This window comes from Echinops telfairi, unplaced genomic scaffold (assembly GCF_000313985.2).
Source record: "Echinops telfairi isolate 266 unplaced genomic scaffold, ASM31398v2 ScPeMD7_31;HRSCAF=116, whole genome shotgun sequence".
Lineage (NCBI taxonomy): Eukaryota > Metazoa > Chordata > Mammalia > Afrosoricida > Tenrecidae > Echinops > Echinops telfairi.
This window is the reverse complement of record NW_022103928.1, coordinates 15903672-15924626: the sequence shown is the minus strand read 5'-3', so window position 1 is coordinate 15924626 and position 20955 is coordinate 15903672. Positions and strand designations below refer to the sequence as shown.

General features: G+C 43.7%; 1 long non-coding RNA gene across 1 annotated transcript in view; it reads left to right on the top strand.

Moving 5' to 3' along the window:
* Window positions 1-20955, top strand: part of LOC123521645 — a 95056-nt gene that overhangs the window by 66082 nt on the left and 8019 nt on the right. Inside the window, exons 2-3 of the long non-coding RNA XR_006680034.1 lie at window positions 9713-9870; window positions 16295-16380. This is a non-coding gene — a long non-coding RNA (uncharacterized LOC123521645). The remainder of the gene's footprint in view (window positions 1-9712; window positions 9871-16294; window positions 16381-20955) is intronic.

The window sequence follows — 20955 nt, the reverse complement described above, 5'->3', positions numbered from 1 at the left end:
TTATCTTACACCCCAGGATCAGTCATTTTGGGGTCTAGTCCTTAGCTTTGACATTGATTTGATCTGAGCACCAAGTTTGTAGCTGGCATGGTCCTAGGTATTGAGGATACAATGGTATACAATATAGACCAGGTGCCAAGAGCTTATGTTGAACCACTTTAGAATCAGTTGGAATTCCAGGCGTTGATGAGGGCAACTGAAAAATGCCGTAAGATGCTGAGATAAGGACAGCATGTTTGACAGACAGAAACACATCTAGACTGGCTGGAGGAGGGTGAATAATTCAGCCAGGGAATTAGACAGGAGCCAGATCACAGAGGGAGGGCCTCGGGCCTCATGAACTACAGTGAAGGGTTTGGGCCTTAATCTAATTGCAATGGGAAGCCATTCCTGAGTTTTAAAAACAGGTTGGTCATGATTTCCTCTGCTTTTCGGTGCCATCAAGTTGGTTGATAATGTCCCCATGTACACAGAGTAAAACTACCTGGTTCTGCGTCATTCTCCCAATGGTTGCTGTGTTTGAGCCCATTGCTGTCCATGGTGTCCATCTCTCTGGAGTGTCTGCATTTTTGCTGACCCTTGACTTCACCAAGCATGATGTTCTCCAGGGACAGGTTCCTCTTCTTGGAAACTAGTCCAAAGTATGTGACCTGAAATCTGGCCATCCTTTCTTCTTAGGAACATTCTGGCTATACTTCTTCCAACACCAACTTGTTTTTCTGGCACTATATTCAACCTGCTTTGCCAAGATCCTAATTCAAAGGCATCATTTCTTCCCCAGTCTTATTCATTGTCCAGTTTTCACATGCATATGAAGCTATTGAAAATACCATGACTCGGGTCAAGCACACCTCAGTCCTCAAAGGGACAGCTTTGCTTTTAACATCTTAAAGAGGTCTTTTTGCAGCAGATTTGCTCTGTGCAAAATATCATTTGATTTATTGAAAGCTACTTCCATGATCTGATATAGGTGATTTACTTTTGCTTTTAATTTAATTGTGGATTTATGTCTAGAGAGGCCTGGTTGTGCAGTAGCGAAGTACTTGGATGGCTATAAGACAGTGGATTATTAAATATACCTCTTTTTGTCAGAGTGTTTTTAACTCACACCAAAGAACTTTTTCCTGATGAGTCCAGGTAAGAGAAGATGAGGTTAGATACTGATAAAATTATGTATTTAGTTATGAGTATTTGTTAACTAGGCTAAATGTGATAGCCTTCCTGCTGTATAACCTGAGACCTCAAAGAAAGAAGACAGGCTGGGTGGGGGAATCTTCCTACCAGCAAGAGAGAAGAGCCAGCTGTGGGATGTATCCTTTGAACCCCAAGATCGCTGCACAGTGCACCTCCTTTTCCAGGAGACTGCTTTGATGCCATCGGAGTGGCAGCAGAACTAGAGTGTGAGACAGAACAATGGACTCTCCAGCCTACAGAGCAAGCAAAACTGAGTTAGGTAAGAAGCTGTCTTGCAGTGGGAAGCCCCCCAGATACTTAATTGGGGGAGCTGGGTTTGCTGAGAAATGGGTCCTATTGGGTTTGTGGCAGAGTGGCATGCACTTTGGGCATTTATTGGTAGTCCTCAAAGAATTTTATAACATTGCCTGGGCAGGCCTGGCCAACAGACTGAGGACCAGAGAGAGGACTGCCTGTGAGCAGGACAGAGAGGAGACAGACCTGACTGAAAAACTCTATCAGGAGAATTTCTCACTTGAATTATACACCTGAATTGTAACCTATTAATTTTCCCCAATAAACCCCATAGTTTTGTGTTCTGTGTGGCCAGAATCCCTGGTGACCTAGTGGTTACACATTGGGCTACTAGCTGCAAGGTCAGGAATGTGAAACCACAAGTCAACCCCTGAGGAGAGAGACTGGGCTTTCCACTCCAATAAAGAGTTTCAGTCTTGGAAACTCTTGGGCATTAAAGACAGGTCTACCCTGTCTTAGAGGGCCTCCATGAGTCAGAATTGACTGGATGGCAGTGAGTTTGTTTGTTTGCTTGTTTGTTTTAGGTGACTGTCCAAATGAATTATCAAACATATCTGAAGAATAGAGAGCTGTGGTGACAAAGACAGGAAAAGCCACCTGACCAGTTTGACAGAGTCACAATGCGACAGAACCTTAGAGGCTGGATGCCATGAGCCTCATACCCCCAGAACCTTGCCAAGTGAGGACACAGTTGGGTCTAGTCAACCAGGGACCGCCGCTTGAGTCTCAGCCAACTAGGGACAATGGCCTTATTTTTAAAAAATAAAACCCATCCCTGAGCTCAATGCCTCCTGCCAGACATATAAAAAGAACCTGCCAGCTCTGGGCTGTGTTTCTGTAGTGACAGACCCCCTCTGGGGGATCTGTCTGCAGTGTATCCTGACTTTACTGCTCAATAAACCTGCTGTGCTGCCTCCTCCTACCTGTGTGTTCAGTCTCTGAGTTGCCGGGATCTGTCCAGAAAAGGGGTCACCGTACCCTAACATCAGGAGTGGCAGTTGGTGTTAGAATGTGTAGGTAGAATTGAAAGGTAGGGCATGGGCATTCAATGAACTCGGCCTTGAGCAGCTGATATTGATGGTGATTCTCCTTCTTCCCCATTGCATTGTGGGAGTAGGTCTGACAACAACCCCAGGACATTTCTTTCGAGGGCTACTAATAGTTCAAGCTCACCAGGGGCCATGCAGGAGAGAGAGTAGTGGACTGCTTCTGTGAAGTTTCTCTCACTGCTATGCAGTCAGCACTGACTCAGAATATAACTGTTACCGGGAGTAAAAAGCCCAGTCTTTCTCCCACGGAGTTGCTGGTGGTTTCAAACTGGCAACCATGGGGATCACAGCCCAAATGTGTAACCACTACACCACAGGGCTTCTTCTGCAAAGGTTACCTTGGAAAACCAATGAGGCCGTTCTACTCTGTCCTACAAGATTGCCATGAGTGGGAATTAACTCAAGGTGGGAATGGAATCCAACTTATCCATCAGATTAGTCTGATGATGCCTTCTTGGGAGTGTGGCCTTTTTAAGAGAGACACTGATGAGAACTGGCCTCCCCCTCTTGGCCCTGCCATGTGGTTTCCCTGCATCCCCCTTCGCCCACCTGCCTCACCGGTCAGCAGCTACAGGAGTCTGGAAGGGGCTTCAACTAGCAGTGGACACATGGACTTGAGTTGAACTGGGACAGGCTGCTTCCTTGGTAAAAATTTCTATTCTGGTATACAGTTCTTGCTTACACATGTGAGTGTCATTGGTTTTGCTTTAGAAAACCCAACCTACGGCTGTGTGTGTCAAGGTTGTATCCTTTTACCACTGTCCTAGGGGAAAATCATCACAAGATTGTAATAGTGAGGAAAACCGGAATTTTATTTGGCATATGCAGTGCTAAGTAAAGAGAGATGGGAAGCAGACTGCCATCCCATAAAAGCTCTGTCTGAATGAATCTAAAAAGTCATACACACTTTCTTCTTCTTTTACGGAGGCAGGAGTGGATTGGTTCTTGTAAATGGGATACACAGAAACGTCTGCCAAACCTTTGTCAAAGATAAAGGCTTCCTTAGGGGGTCTTTTGTTGACCCATCAGGCTGGAATTGGGGAAGACTAAGGCAATGGCCCTCTTTTATTTGCGTATCTTGGTCTTGAGGGGAAACTCCCTTACCAAGAAAAAAGAAAATCACTGCCATCAAGTCAGTGCTGACTCACAGAGACTCTCCGGACAAGGTCAGCTCCCCCTGTGAGTTTGCGTGACTGTAACTGTTTACGGGAGTAGAGTCTTTCTCCTTTGTAGCTGGCTGGTGGTTTCAAACTGCTAACCTTTTGGTTAGCCATCCAACATGTAAAATTCAGGCTCCGAGCTAGGACGGGCGGTCCACCTAGGTGGGCGGTGCACCTGGATTGGCCCAATCGAGGCCAGGTGGACTTAATTCAGCCAATGGGGTCAACCAGGACCATCGACCACTCGGAGGCCCTACAAACTGGAACTTGGGGATCACCTCCCTCTTCTCCGGCTGCTCTCTGCCTTCCGCCTGGCTGAGCTGCGGTCTCCCTTTCTCTCTGTAGCCTCAGGGGTGCCACGTGTGGGTGTGTAGTGCCCTGACGGTGCTCCTGTTCCTGACTGTAAAACCTGAAACTTCCATCCTTTACAAAAACTCACCTGGATCACACACCAGGCTTTGGCATTAGTTTCTTTCTCACACACCCAGGGAATCGAACATAATCACTACGCCCCCAGGGTTCCTTACCCTTAATCTTTGTGTAGGCTCCCCCTTCATCTATCTGTCTTCAATGCGTATGTTCTTCCTTCATCTGTCTTCCCCCCAACTAACTCGTACCTGCCTCCCTGCCTACCCAGACTACCAAGGAGATTGCTCTGGGCTCCTGTCCTTTCCTGCCCCCTTGGGTCTTCTCCTTGGCAGCCTGGTTATCAGAAAGTGAATGCTGAGCACCCAAGATGGCACAGGGACGATTTCAAGGTTTAGGAAGAACCTGGGGCTCTCTCAGTTTTAGGTACTAACCACCCTTACTCAATCTGTATGTTGAGGAAATAATCCTGAGAAACTGGACTACATGAAGGAAAACAGGATCAGGATCCGAGGAAGGCTTATTAACAACCTTCGGTATGCAGATGACATAGCTTTGCTTGCTCACAGTGCAGAGCGCTTGAAGCACTTGTTGATGAAGGTCAAGGTCTGCAGCCTTCAGTATAGATTACAACTCAATGTTAAGAAAACAAAACCAAAAACCTCACAACTAGACCAATTAGCAACATTATAAAAAATGGAGGAATGGATGATGTTGTCAAGAATGACATTCCCCTTGGATCCACAACTAATGCTCTTGGAAGCAGCGGTCAGGAAATCAAAGGATGCATTGCATGGGAAAATCCGCTGCACCAGCTCTATGTAAAAGAGTGAAAGATGTTATTTAGAGGACGGAAGTGCACTGAATCCAAACCCGGGTGTTTCCAATGGCCTCATCTGCATGTGAAACTGAACCACGGATAAGATCACAGAGGCGTTGATTCATTTGCTGGTGATGAATACAGGCAGCACCACGGAGTGCCGGAAGAATAAACCTATGTGACTTGCAGGAAGGACAGCCAGAATGCTCCTTAGAAGCTAAACATTGGGAGCCTTTGATAACATATACTACAGGCATGGTATCAGAGAGACCAATCTCTGGGAAACTATATCAGCTTGTTAAAAGTAAAGGATCAGCAAATATGAGGAAGACTCCCGAGGAGATGGATGGACACGTAGCTGCAATAATGGGCTCAAACATAACAATTGTCAAGATGATGCAGTGCTGCACGGTGTTTTGCTCTGTTGTGCATAGAGTCACTCTGAGTCAGAGCTGATTAGACTGTCCTTAACAATAACAAGTCATTCCTTGGGAGAAACAGACCAGGGTTTTTGGGTTATTTTTCACTACCATAAAGATGACAACGGAGATTGCTATGGGACAAAATAAACTAGATGGCACACAAAAACAATAATTTTTTTAATGCTTTGCCAAACTGCTTTCCATAACAGTTGCACCATTTTACATGCCCATCTACAATGGGTAAGGGTTCCAATTTTTCTACATCCTTGTTAATACCTGTTATTTTCTATTTGTTTCCTGATAATAGCCTCCCTGGTGGGTATGAATGGAGACCTGGCAGTGCAGTGGGAAAGGCCAATGGTTCAAACTCACCAGCTGCCGTGTAGGAGAAAGATGAGGCTGCTCCCATAAAGCTTTACAGGCTCAAAAATCCAATAGAGAAATTCTCTTCTGTCCTACAGGATCGCTATGACTAGGAATTGACCAAATAACAGTGGATAATGGGTGAAGTGGTAGCTCATTGAAATTTTGATTAGCCTTTCTCTGATGACTAATGAGATTGGACATCTGTCCATGTACTGGTTGGCCATTTGTATGCCTCTCTGTGTAAATCTTTTGCTCATTGTCAAACTGGGTGGTTTAGCTTTTTGTTGGCCGTTGTATATAAAATTTTGCTACCCAAAGTGTAGTCGATGGATGGACCATCAGAACCAATCCCATATGGAAATTGTTAGAAAGGCAGTGTTTGGGCCCCATTCTAAGTCATCTGAATTAACATTTGCATTTTATAAGATCTGTTTGTAAAATGATTTTATAGATAATGGGTGGGGTAGGTGAGGAAGAATCATTCTACAAGTCCCTAGCCTTGCTTTCTTCTATGTTGGACAATTGTATTGTTCTAGACCAGGAGTAGGCAAATTGCAGCTCAAGAGCCATATGTGGCTGTGAAGTAAAATTGAAAGTGAAAATTAAATGATAGCAGTCTTATTTAAAGGTTATTATTCAAATAATGGCAATTCACTTGTTTATAAAAATATAACTATGGCTTTTGAATAATTTTTAAATTGTTGTGAGGGACAGGATTGGCTCTTGCATCTCAAAAGTTTGCCACCCTGTTCTAGACCAATTTCAAAAGACCAACCCAAGCTTGCTCCCAAATTCCAAATTTCATTTGACCATTTAATATGATTTTGTGTTTGTTAATTATCTTCAGTTCTGAGGTGATTTTCCCTCTCCTCACTGCCATAGGATTGATGGCAACTCCTAGCAACTCTATAGGACAGGGTAGAAGCACCCGTGTGAGTTTCCAAGACTGTAACTGTTTGCAGGAGAAAGCCCCAGCTTACTCCCACGGCAAGAGGCTGGTGATTTTGAACTTCACACCTTGCAGATCGCAGCCCAACACATAACCACTATGCCACCAGGGCTCTTCTGGCCCTTTCCTCAGCAGCTAAACCCTCTATTTTACTTTGTTTTGCAAATAGTTTGATTTGGCGTTTCACTCATTTATCTCTCTAAACATTCTAAATAACCCCTAAGTCCTAAAGAAAGAACTACCAATTATCATAATTCCAAATAGTAGTAGTGTAAAATATCTAGAACTTAATGAAAAGATAACTGTCTCTCATTTTAAGGCTTGATCTCTATGTAGGTGGAAAGATTGACAATCATATTGGGAGGTTAACTGTCATCACTACCATGGCACTGTCGGGCTCTTACTGAATGTTTTTGGCATACGTGGCAGTTAGGATTTCAGTCTGCCTTAAACAGTAGCTTATTCAAGACAGAAATCGATTTCTCATGCCAAACTATGGAGGCAAGTAGTGTGGGTTCTTATGAAGGAAGACATTAGGAACCAAAGCTTGTACCATCTCATTCGTTCACTCTGCGTGTTTCCACTCCTCAGGCCACCTGATGCAGCAAGAGAGTTGCTTTACCTGTAGCCCACATATTCAAAACCAGCTAGTCAGAAAGAAGATAGTACCAAGAAAGCTTGGCAGCAGCACTTTTTTTCCCCTTTTTAAATAGTTTATTTGGTAAATAGTTTATTTGGTCCGAGCTATTAATAACAGTACATAATATTTGCTAAGCCTTGTGTAAGGATCTTCCATATGTTTCTACACTTTTCCCACCATCTCCTTAGATGGCTTATGATCTTTGATTTCCCTGTGGTAATAAAATAGTACAACCATTTAAAACATGTTTTCCAGGTGATAAGTAGTTTTATACTAAACATATTAGGTAACTATCTTCAATACTTTTAGTTTTCTATAAATTTATGTGTTTCCCCCATGCCCCACATTTGGCTGATTGGAGTTTGAAGAGTTTGAATATTACTTCCTATACCATTAAATAAAAATATAAAGCCACTGCCAATGAGTCAATTTAGACTCATGGTGTCCCTTCATAGGTGGGGTTTCAGAGGCTGTACATTTGTAAAAGATCATTTTATTGGGAGATCTTACAGATAGTGTAACAATCTATAATTCAGTTAGATCAAGCATAGTTGAACAATTGCTGCCACCATCATTTTCAAAGCATTTTCTTTTCTTCTTAATCTTTGCTCCCCTTTATCCCCTCCCTCTCCAACCCTACCACCCCCAGGGACCCTTATTATATATTATTATTTATTTTGCGATATATTACACCATCCAGTGTATCCATTCACCTACAATTCTGTTATTCATTCCCCTGGAGTGGGTTTAAACAGTCCTCATTGCTACAAGTTCCTCCTTCCCTTCGCCCCTTCCATTCTTCCCGTACCCTCAGGGAACCATTACTCGTGTTACTGTTTCCGAAGGGTTATCTGTCTTGGCTTTCATGTATTGAACAATCTTAATTAATTATACAAATTACCATACCAAATCTAACATCATTAATGGGGTAAAACTAAAAAATATAATAATAAGGGGTGGAAATATTAAAGCACTAGATCATAGTGATGTGATTCATCAGTGCTATACCACACCCCGGATTTATCATCCCTTCCATGTGGCCCTTCTTAGAAGGACTTTAACTTGCAGGTGGGTTTTGGGTCTCCACTATATCCCCACCCTTTTGTATCGATTTTGTTGCTTGGTTTTGAACTTCTGATACCTTTTCCCAATGACACCTCATGATTACACAGCCTGACATGCTTCTTCCATGTGGGCTTTGTTGTTTCCCTGCTGGATGACCTCTTGTTTAACTATCAGACTTTAAGAACCCAGGCACTATATCTTTTAGTAGCTGGACATCAATAACTTTCTTCGTTACCTTTGCTTATGCACCCATTTAGTCTTCAGCTATTGTGTCCAGGAAGGTGAGCATCACAGAATGCCACATCATTAGAACACACCATTCTTGTACTGAGGTAAGATGTAAGTAGAGGCCCAAAGTCCATGGCAGCAGCACTTTTAAAGAGGTTTCTTAGAGCGGTCACACGATACTTCCACTTAAGATTATTGGCTACAATTTAGACACCTGACCCTGACCCAGGGAGTCTGAGACAGAGTCTCAGTTTGGGATGGCCAGGTATCGAACCTAGATTAAACAAAACAAAACAAAAAGGAGTCTCTTACTACATACAAAGGAAGAAGAAAACAAAAATCGAGGAATAGCAAGAAATTCCTAACACTTTGTTTCAGGTAATCTGACTCGACATGCATTTTACATATCTAGTGGGACTTCCCTTATACATTTAATTCAGGCTGAATATTTTACACTATCTTCTCATTAGGGTGTCTTGTTATTCTTTCCAAGGGGGAGAAAAAGTGTCTGATTTAGTAAGAATGTGATTCTCATTCAAAGTTGCAATGTGAAGATAAACCTCATCCGTTTGAAACAGGATAAAAGAAAATCCCCAGCAGATGAGGGAAATATGCAAACTGTGCCATTTGCCTAGGTATCTTTTCCTGAGCTGGGGCTTGGTACCACAGACGTAACCTGGAGGTAATTCATGTCTCAATTTCCTGAACCTGACTCAGCAGGACATCTGGGCATCACTGTCAAGGGATGAGAAGGGTCCACCAACTTGGCATTCCAAAGGAATTAGTGCTTCATGTCAGAATTTGGGGTATAAACTAGGCATATTTTAAATGTGGACAGGATGTGGGTGAGATAGACCTGGTTGAAAAATGATGTTCTGACGTACAGACTGGCTAATTTGGGCTGGTAATTCTGAGTAAGCGTATCTCTGCTCCTAAATGAAGATCATGATGTTATCCACTGAGGGTTCATTTGAAAGTTAGAGGAAATATTGCATAAAAAGCTCTTAGCACAGAGCCTGGTACAGCGTGAGTGCTCAAAAACATTTTCGGTATTACAGATTTAGCACAGACTACAGAAACAAATGAAATGTCTACTTTGGGGGGAAAGGTCTTTGGATAGCTTTGAATTGTAATTATGAAATTGTTCATTCATTTATAGGCTTGTTCATTTATGCTTTAAAAAATCCAAAAACAACTGTTGGTACCTACTGTGTACCAGAAGGAGCCGTGGCAGCAGAGTGGGTATGCTTTGGGTTGCTAACTACAATATCAGCCGCTCGAACCCACCAGCCGCTCCAAGGGAGGAAGACAGAGCAAGTAAGTAGCAGTGTGCATAAAAAGAAGCCTGGTGGCCCAGCGGTGAAGCACCAAATCCAAACCAAACTCACTGCCATCAACTCAGTTCCAATTCATATCGATGCAGTAGGACAGGGTTGAACTGTCTTGGCCTTCTGAGAGTGTTATCTTTACAGGAGTAGACAGCCTCATCTTTCTCCCTCAAAGTAGCTGGTGGTTTTGAACTGCTGACCTTGCAGTTAATGGCCCAATGCATAGCTATTGTGTCACCAGGGTCTCACCATTCAGTTGTTGTTAATTCAAAAGATTGGCAGCTCAAGTCCACCAGCTAGCTATTTCTCTGGGACAAAGATGTGTCAGTCTACATTTGTAAAGATTAAAAAGCAACAACAGCAATTAAATTCACTGGTGCTGAGTGGATTCCAACTCACAGTGATTCAATATAGAGTTTCTAAGGCTATAAACCTTGAGAGTAGCAGACAGACTTAACCTTCTCCAGAGGAGAAGTTTATGGGTTTGAACCAATGACCTTTTGGTTAGCAGTCCAATGCTTACCCAACAGTGCCACCACTGCTCCTTTATAAAGACCAAAGCCTTGAGGCGCTATGGAGCAGTTCTATTATGTCCCATAGGGTTGCTAACAGTAGGGATTGACTTCATGGCAAGAGTTTAGGGTTTGTTTTTCGTGTGTGTGCTATGTGCCAGATTCTAGTCAGTTGCTGCAAAGGGCAGGAAATACACCAAGATGAATAAAACAATCTTTGTCCGTCAGGGGAGCTCCTGGGTTGTGCAAACTACTAATGTGCGCAGCCGCTAGCTGAGCCACCTATCTCCATAACAGACAGGCCGTGGAACATCTATTGAGCTCAGACCCACTCTGATAGAATGATGGGTTTGGCCACTGCTAGTTTTGTTTTCCTTAAGGAACTCACAGTTGATGCAAAAGAAGTAAGGAAGCAATTATGTTGCAGTGAGAAGTATAAAGTGTCATTAAAAAGAGAAGAGAGAATTAGAGACAAGAGCATCCAACCTTGATTATACAACACTGAAATGTAAGATACATCATTTATGTAACCATCAGCTTTGTGGGAGTGGGGGTTAAATCTTACATTAAATATATAATGATCCTAAGATTTCAGAAATGTAAAAAAGTTCTGAAAGGAAAAATGAAAGCATGTCTTAAAATTGGAGAAATACAATTATTTGGAAGGAGCCCTGGAGTGAAAGGGCTAAGCGCTTGACTGCTAACCAGAAGATTGCAAGTTGCACCCCTCAGTGGTTCCGAAGGAGAAAGGCCTGACAGTCTGCTTCCGAAAAGATGACCTCCAAGGAAACCGTATAGGCATCTTTACTCTGTCCTATAGTCACCGTGTCTTGATGGCAATGGGTTTGGCTTTTTGGTTTTGATGTCCGTTTGTCTGTCATTAAGTGATCAATCCTCACGGGAGCACAATAATACCACATTCCCATACACGGATATAAAACCCCTTTGTGCCCCACCCTGCTTAAACTGTCTTGAACCTTGGGGTTGGAGCAATGCCTATTCTAATTAGGTAATCTGTGTTGCCTAACTATGGTCGATTGAACTCTCTAAACATTGCCCTTCTAACCCGGTCTCTGTAAATCCCACTCAATGATTGAGTGGGGCTGTGCACATAGGACACATGTAACCCTAATAACGGGGATTGGTCCATTTTCAATGTCGCCCCGCTTGGCTGTAATGTTGAGCCAGGTCGGAAGCAGCAGAGAAGGCTGAGACACTAGGAGAGCACACTCCAGATCTTTGAGACCCACAGCGAGACTATGGGATAGAGCAGAGGAGCAGCGCTCAGACTATGGGATTTTGAGTCAGAGGCCAAGGGATCATGCAGCCGAGAGGTTGAGGACCCCAGAGAGACTTGACCCAGGAGAGGACTCCTTACTGTTTACTGATCCTGTTAACTTCCTGACTGATAGGTTACCCAATAAACCCCTACAGGGGCAGTGAGTGATTTAATGTGGCTCTTCTAGTCAAAGTCTCTAACTCCCACCAAACGATCTCTTCCTGCCTGGGTCTGGCAGGAAGGTGGGGAAGATACTGATAGGATTCACCTATGAGTAATTTTGAACAGGATTCCCTGGGGTGCCATTTTGCTGTGTATAAAATGAGCCCTCTGAGAAGCAGGAGGAGATATCTCATCACCAGCAAGAGCCAGGTGTGGAGCACATCTTCTGGACCTGAGAATCCTGTGCAGTGAACCTCCTGGATCCAGAAGAACACTATAACACCAGTGGTTCAGCAATAGAACCAGGAGCCAGAGTTTGAAACAGTGATAGCTTTCTAACTGATGGAGCAACTAAAGCTGAGTGCTTTTGTGCAGGAAGCTGGGTGCAGGAAGCTGGCTCGTGGATGGGCTGCCTCTGCGTACTGAATTCAGGGAGCCGGGTTTGCTGATTTACAGAGCTTGAGCTGACTGCCTTCTGATTGAGGCTTACAGAGGAGGGTGGTCTGCCCTTTGGGCATTCATTAGTGGACCTGAAAGAACTTAGTAAACATGTCCAGATAAACAACTCAGCCCTGAGCATTTCTCGCTGGCATTGCAACTTGTTAACTTTCTTTTTGTTTGTCAACTTTCTTAATAACATTTTAAAACATAAATTTGGTGTATGAGTTCTGTGTAGCCCTAGCAATGGATATTAGAACCCAGACAGGTAAAATGCTGTTGTGGTAAGGTGCCTTTGTTTCAACGCATAGCAAACAGAACAAAATTCCACCGGTCCTAGGCCATCCTCACAATTGTTCTTTATGTTTGAGCCCATTGTTGCAGCCACTGTGACAATCTGTCTCATTGAGGGTCTTCCTTTCTTTTGCCTGCCCTCCACTTTACCAAGCATGATGTCCTTCTCCAGGTACTGATGTCTCCTGATAGCATGTCCCAAGTATGTGAGACGAAGGCTCACCAGCCTAGCCTCTAGGAGCATTCTGCCTGTACTTCCAAGTCAGATTCGTTTGTTCCTTTGGCAGTCCATGGTACTTTCCATATTTTTCATGAACATTGTGGTTAAGATGCATCGATTTTTCTTTGATCTCCCTTCTTCAATGTCCAATTTTCTGATGCAACACAAGGTGATTGAAAGTATCATGGATCAGGTGCACCTTAGTCCTCAAAGTACCGTCCATGCTGTGCAACACTTCAAAGAGGGCTTATGCAGCAAATGTACCTAATGTGATGGCTTTTGGTCTCTTGGCTGCTGCAGCCATGAGCATTGAGTGTGGATCCAAGCAAGATGAAATCCTGGACAACTGCAGTCTTCTCTCCATTTATCACGATTGGTCCAGTTGCGAGGATTCTGATTTTCTTTACATGAAGTTGTCATCCATATTGAAGGTTGCAATCTTTGATCTTCATCAGCAAGTGCTTCGAGTCCTTCTCACTTGCAGCAAGCAAGGTGGTGCCATCTGCCTATTGAAAGAGCCTAATCACTCCTAGCTCCTAGTGCTAATCCCTCATAAACTGAGGAGATCCTGGAGTGAGTAAACACAGCATACTCCATTTAGCACTTGATTCTAGAAGGCCTTTCAAAGTAAGAGGACTAATTAATTTTATCACCCCTTCGAGGACTAAAAGCTTGTAGCTTACTGACTTCTCTCTCTCTCTCTCTCTCACACACACACACACACACACACACACACACACACACACACCTGCTTACTCATACCCTAACAACTTCCTCCTGAGGATGGGTTGGCTTCATTTCATCAACTGGCGAATTAGAAAAGTGGGGCTTTGTTTTCTTGAGTGTCAACAAGAGGCCCCCCATAAGGGGAAGCTAGTGTCAACAAGAGGGCCCCCCCCATAAGGGGAAGCTAAGGGCACTGTAGCAGTCGTTCCCCAACTTTAATGTGCATCACATTCCATTGGAGGGCTTGCTAGTGCACACACTGCTGGGCTTCACCTCTGTGCTTTTGGATTTATTAGATTGAGCGTAGGGCCTCCAACTCTGCATTTCTATCAAGTTTCCAGACCTCGCTGCTGCTGGTGTTGGTGCTGGTCCCAGGACCAGACTGAGAACCAGTGAGCTCTAGTGGTCCTGCTTGACCATCTAGAGGGGACGAAAGCATGACTTGTCAGAGGCTTATCACATGTATTACCTCTTGAAACCCTGACCCTGAGGCTGTAAACACTACCAGAGATGTTGACCTTTTCATTAGCGTCTATGTGTCCCTTGAACTCATGCTTGGGCCTGGTTAAAACCTAAACATGGCACCTCTGCCTAGTGGAACCCCCTGGGCTCTCTTCTCTGTGTTTCTGGTAACCACAGCTGGTTGAAGGACTCATTGGTGGAACTGACCACTCTCCCTCCCCAGGGATCCTGCCTGGACTCCTGGCAGCATTCAGCAAGCTGAGTCCACAGGGGGCAGGCACTTGGGTCATGGCTCCCCTGAACCCAGACGTAGATTCTGCACCATCTCTGTAAGATAGGCAGTGATATTACTTCCACTTGCTAGTGAAGGCAGTGAGGCTGAGCAGAGGTTAAGTGGCTTTCCCTCTTGGCCGAGCAAGATATCTGGGCCATTCTGACTCCAAGCCCATTGTCTTAACAGCCATGCCACTGTTGGGTCCTTCCCAACACTGTCCATCTGGGGAAACCACCAGATGAGAGTAAATGACAGCAATTCTTTTCGTGTAATAGGAAATACTCCCTCCTTCCCCTCAGATGGGATTTCGGCATGGTGCCAATGGTTCCCACGCTCGGCCGCTAATGGAAAGGTTGGAGGTTTCAGTCCACTCGGAGGGTGTCACAGAAGAGAGGAGTGGTAACCACCTTCTGAAGACCCAGCCTTGAGAAATGCTGCAGAGCACAGTCCAAGGGAAGCCCTCATGGGGTCACCATGAGTGTGATTTGACTTGATGGCCAATGGGGTTTGGTCTTCTCTGACACCCACCCCCACCCTCCATAGGTTCCTCCCCCCAACCTAAAGAAAACAGTGGTGGGGCTGATTCAGGAATACCTATTAATCAGAGAGAAGCCCCAAATCCCCAACACAGCATGTTACTATTCATCCCAGCATGACTGGGGAGAAGTTACACCATCCATTATTTTGATGGGTGCTGGAGGGAGGATAAGGATGAGATCAGCCCCAAGTGGATCCAGAAATTATTGGCAAGAACAATTGTGGAGGCTGTGCTTTGTACTCTTTCCCCCCTTTCACCAAGGAGAAATAGATTGCAGTGAGCAGTTATCTGAAAATGCAACCCCAAATGTTAAAAAAGTCTTGCAAAGGGAAAAATGACGAACTCGGGAATAGAAAAGGAAGATAATGAAGGGTGAGTGCTATGCTTGCCTCCTCCTCAGAGGCAGCCGTTATTTCCTTGTATTTCCAGCACTACCGCTTCCCAAAATATTTCTCAACTCCTGACCCAGGGCTTGCCCATCTGAAACACAAACAAAGCCTAGGTTTGTCCATAGGCATTGAACAGATAATTTCTTCTTTCCAGCTTCCACCTAGCAATTGCAGACATTCGGCTGAAAATTAGCTAGAATGAAATATTGGCTTACAAGAGTGTTTCAAGAGTTCGGATGGGCTGAGCCGTGCATGGTGGTTTCCCTCTACATTTGCTTCTGGAGAAGGCGGCGTGTTTAGATTTGCTCTGCAACCTGCCAGGTGGTCTTGTATGGGTTTGGGCTTGACTCCCGTGTTTTTTGTATTTATTGTTTTAGAGTCATTGGCCCCAGTAAGTCTTCCTATTTAACAGAGGTTGTCCAGTAAATGGCAAAGGCCCTTTAAATCTGTCTGTAGTTTTAGAACTGCCAAGCCTTCACAATTCTCATGGGTGGGCATTCATAGGAGGGCTTACTGTCATGTTTATTTACTCAGAGTTCAGGGGTAGGAGGTTGCCTTTCAGCTCCGTGAATGGACACAGATGCTCTGATGATCAGCTCTGGGCAGCCAGGACAAGCTAAAGGGTTGGGCTTGGAGGAAGCTGCCTGGAATCATAACCCAGCCAAGGTCAGACTGGAGTGCTGTTATTACTGTATTAACATTATCATCACCATTATTTCCCAAATTATCCTTTAATGGGTCTAATTTACCTGCCAGTCTGTAACAAAGACACAGATCGTTTAACTAATGTTCAGGAGTCATTAGAAATGCTTATCTAGTCCATGGCAGATTTCAACCCTCCCAGCTCTAAATCCCACTGTCATCTTCGCCCAGGTTTACTGTGCTCAGATTTGTGCATCTGTTTGGGATTCGCCAGTAAACTTTGGCTCACGGGGTGTCAAGCCACAGTTGGTGTTGATCTGTATTCCGGTTGTGCATCGCTTTTACATTAAAGATGGAAGCTTTTAAAACTATGTATCTTTTCTGGTGCCATTAAGGGGCTCCAGTGTGCTTAGATGTGAGAGAAAACACCGCAGGAATTCCTATGACGCTACTTGGACTTTTCCCTTCTGTCTTTAGTTCATGACTTGGCGTCTTGTACGTGACTTCTGCGTGGAAAGCCCTGATTCCGGGGGGGAGGACAGAAGGAAAGGACCTCATGCCTGGTAAGTTGTGAGCGTGTTTGGTTCTTTCTCACCTTCCTAGTTTCACTATGTTTTCATTCTTCTGACCTTAGAAGGGTTCAACTTCCTCCAAATTCATGCATTAAATCGAAACAAAATAATATAGACCCAGTCCCTATAATCAACATATGGACTTTCTCATAACTGCCGATTAAGACGATCTGACAAAGAGCAAAGAGAATAATCTGAGAACCCGATGGACTGTCCCATAGGCCAGACTACTCCAGAAGCTGTCTGCCCTGTCTGTAAAGCCTCCCGTGACTTGCTGCTCCCAGAGGCAGATTTTGATGTAGTCCATCTTCTTGCGTACTTTATGGTTGTTTTTTCAGTACCTTCCAGTTGGTTCTGACTCATCGTGACCTTATGTACACCTGAACAAAACACTGCCTGGTGCAGTGTCATCCTTCACATTGCTATGTACGAGTCCCATCATCGCAGCCACTGTGTCGCTCCATCTTGCCCAGGATCTTCCTCTTTCATGCTCTCTCTCCACTTTGCCACGCATGATGTCCTTTTCTCGGGACTGGACTCTCCTGATAACATGTCCAAAGTACATGAATTAGAGTTTCTTTTTTCTTTTTTGCTTCTAAGGAGCATTCCAGCTGTACTCCTTCCAAGAGAGATTTGTTTGTTGTTTTCCCAGTCTGTGGTACTTTTAGTATTCTCCACCAGCACCATAAAATACATCAATTCTTCTTTAGGTTTCCTTATTAAATGTTCAATTTTCACATGCATATGAGGTGACTGAAAATACTATGCCTTGGGTCAGGCACACCTTAGTCTTCAAAATAACACCTTTGCTTTTCAACACATTAAGAGGTCTTGTGTCTTTTGCCCAATGCAGTGCTTCATTTGATCAATCGATTGCTGCTTCCATGTGCATAGATGTGGATTCAAACAAGACAAAATCGTTGACAACTTCAATCTTTTCTCCATTTATCATGCTGTTACCTGTTGGTCTAGTTGTCAGGATTTTGTAATCCAGATTGAAGGGTGCAATCTCTGATCTTCAACAGCCAGTGCTTCAAGTCGTCCTTGCTTTAGGGAACAAGATTGTGTCAGCTGCATGTTGCAGTTATTAATAAGCCTTTCTCCAATCCTGATGCTACATTCTTCTTTAGATAATCCAGCTTCTCTGATTATTTGGTTAGCATACAGGTTGAATAAATATGTGAGACAATACAACCCTGATGCACACCTTTCCCCTCTTAACTTTAAACAGTGCAGAATTCACTTGGCACAACTGCCACCTAATCCATGGATAGGTTCCATCAGAGCATAACTGTTTGGGAATTCCCATTTTTTTCAAGGCTATGCATTGTTTGCTATGATCCACATAGTCAAATGCCTTTGCATAATCAATAAAACACAGGTAAACATATTTCTGGTATTCTCTACTTTCAGCCATGATTCATCTGACATCAGCAGTGTCTCTTGAATATGAATCTGGCCTGAATTTCTGGCAACTTAATGTCAATGTATTACTGCAACCATTGTTGAATGGTCTTCAGCGAAATTTTACTTTCATGCAATATCAATGATATTGTTCTGAAATTTGAGTATTCTGTTGGGCCACCTTTCCTTGGAAATGAGTCCAACTATGGATCTCTTGCAGGCAATTGGCCAGGTACTGTCTTTCAAATTTCTTAGCGTAAATGAGTGAGTGCTTCCAGTACTCCAGTGGCTTGTTGAAACATTATATTTGGCATACCATCAATTCCTGTAGCTTTGCTTTTTGACTGATGTCTTCAATCTAGCTTGAATATCTTCCTTCAGCATCATTGGTTCTTGCTCATATGCTGCATCTTGAAATGATTGAATATTGACTAGCTGTTTGGGTACCGTGAATATATATTCTTTCCATCTTCTTTTGATGCTTCGGCATCATTCAAAATTTGCAAATAATATTTGCAAAACACAATCTTGAGTATGTCCTACCTGAACTTTGACACTACCGCAAGAACAGATTGAACACATTGAACACTAATGACCTGATGAGCTGTGGGATGACATCGAGAACATCATACATGAAGAAATCATGTCATTAAAGAGACAGGAAAGAAAGAAAACATCAAAGTCAGGGTGGGATTCAAACAATTTACCAACTGGTTTGCTAACCTAATGACCATTTTAAATATTAAAAAACGGATATACCAAAAGTCAATTTATAATATCATACAATTAATATTTTAACAAGTGGGTATATAAAACTAGATTATGAGTTTTAAAATATTAATGACAATAATACCTGACAAAAACTGTTAAGATATTTCCATAGTGCTTTTAAAAAAATCGTTTTATTGGGGGCTCGTACAACACCCATCACAATCCATACACACATCCATTGTGTCAAGCACATCTGTACATCTGCTGCCATCATCATGCCCCAAACATCTGCTCTCCACTTGAGCCCCTGGCATTGGCTCCTTATTTTGTCCCCTCCTTCTCCGCTCCCCCCTCCATCATGAACCCCTGACAAATCCTTCACAAAATTATTATTTTGTCATATCTTACACTATCCGACGTCTCCCTTCACCCACCCTTTCGCTGTCCGTCCCCCAGAGAGAAGGTAATATGTAGATCATTGCAATCAGCCCCGCCTTTCTACTCCACCTTCTTTTTACCCTCCAGGTATCGCCACTCTCACCACTGATCCTGAGGGGTTCATCCGTCCTGGATTCCCTGTGTTTCCAGTTCCTATCTGTACCACTGTGCATCCTCTAGTCTAGCCTGGTTTGTAAGGTAGACTTGGAATCATGATAGTGGGTGGGGAGAAAGCATTTAGGAACTAGAGGAAAGTTGTATGTTTCATCGCCACACAGCACCCTGACTGGCTCATCTCCTCCCCATGAGCCTTCTGTAAGGGGATGTCCAATTGCCCACAGATGGGCTTTGGGTCCCCAATCTGCACTCCCCCCTCATTCATAAGGATATGATTTTTTTTTCCTTGATGCCTGATACTTGATCCCTTTGACATCTCTTAATCACACAGGCTGGTGTGCTTCTCCCATGTGGGCTTTGTTGCTTCTGAGCTAGATGGCCGCTTGTTTACCTTCAAGCCTTTAAGACCCCAGACGCTTTATCTTTTGATAGCCATCAGCTTTCTTCACCACATTTGTCCATGCACCCATCTGCCCTCTAAACCTACAGGTTGGGGAGAGGGGCCAGCTTGCCACACCCACATGGAGGCAGGCCGGGAGGGAGGAAGAGAAAGAGAGCAGGACTGGACCCCACACTGGCACACGAGGCTTGGAGGATGACGTCCCTGCGGGGAGCTAATGGGACACAGAAGGGACTGGGCAAATGACAACAGCATGTGTCATGCTGTCCCCTTAGAAGAGCAGGCTGCGACAGAGGACCTATCTGGGGTCACATGTTGGGGAAGCAGTGCGGTCTGAACCCCCAAAATGGAGTGAATCAAGAAGAGAGCATACCTGGATAAACAATCTGGAGGAGAAAACAACAGGACCAATGGTTCCAGGGGAACATGGGAGAGGGCGAGATGGGAGAAAGGAAGTGGGTGTTAACAAACTCAGGGACAAGGGAACAACAAGTGATCCAAAATCGGTGGTGAGGAGGGTGTAAGAGGCCTGGTAGGGCTTGAGCAAGGGTAATGTAACTGAGAGGAATTACTGAAACCCATGATAGTGGGACAAGAGGAAAGTAAAAGGAAATAGAGGAAAGAATTAGGGGTCAAGGGCACTTGTGGAGGTCTAGATGTAGGTATGTACATATGTAAATATACTTATTTATGATGTTGAGAAATATACTTATTTATGATGATGGGGGAATAGATCTATGTGCATATATGTATAGGTTTAGTATTAAGGTAGCAGATGGACATTGGGCCTCCACTCAAGTACTCAATGCAAGAAGACTTTGTTCTATTAAACTGGCATTCCATGATGCCCACCTTCCCTAGTGCTTCTTGATTGGCATTCTCACTTGCGGTATTCTTCGCTTTTATCCAAGCGTCACCAGATGTGTGATTTACCCTTATCCATCTTTTCACTGTAGGTGCAGGATCCCATTCCTTTAGAGTCAGACCAATTAGGCAATAGCCATTGTGTTTGATATATTAGAAACAGCCGACTTCTTTTCTCTGAATATATCTTCCTCTTTGAAAAACCCTTTTCTGCTTATGCTGAACTTAACAGCAATCGTGCGTGCTGACAATATTTTAGCTCTTTGCCACACTTTCAGGAATTGCATGATTCATTCCTAATAGCTTGTGGGATTTGGGGGCTTAAATGAAAGCACTGTGTCATCCTCTGGTTGTTTGGCACTTTTCTGTTTATGCTATATGATTGTTTATTGAAATAAATGAAAGTGAATAAAAATGTAGTTTTCATTAAGAATATAGTGAGTTTTATGAGATGAATAAATAGCTATTAAAAGCATGCTTCCATATAATTTTTATACCCATTGATGGAATGAACAACACTATAGGCATTTAGAATATACTGATCAACATAAAAAAATACGCTGATGAATATAAATTTGTGATTTCCACATTGGAGCTCTGCCCAGCCACTCACCTGTGAGAGAATCCTGATT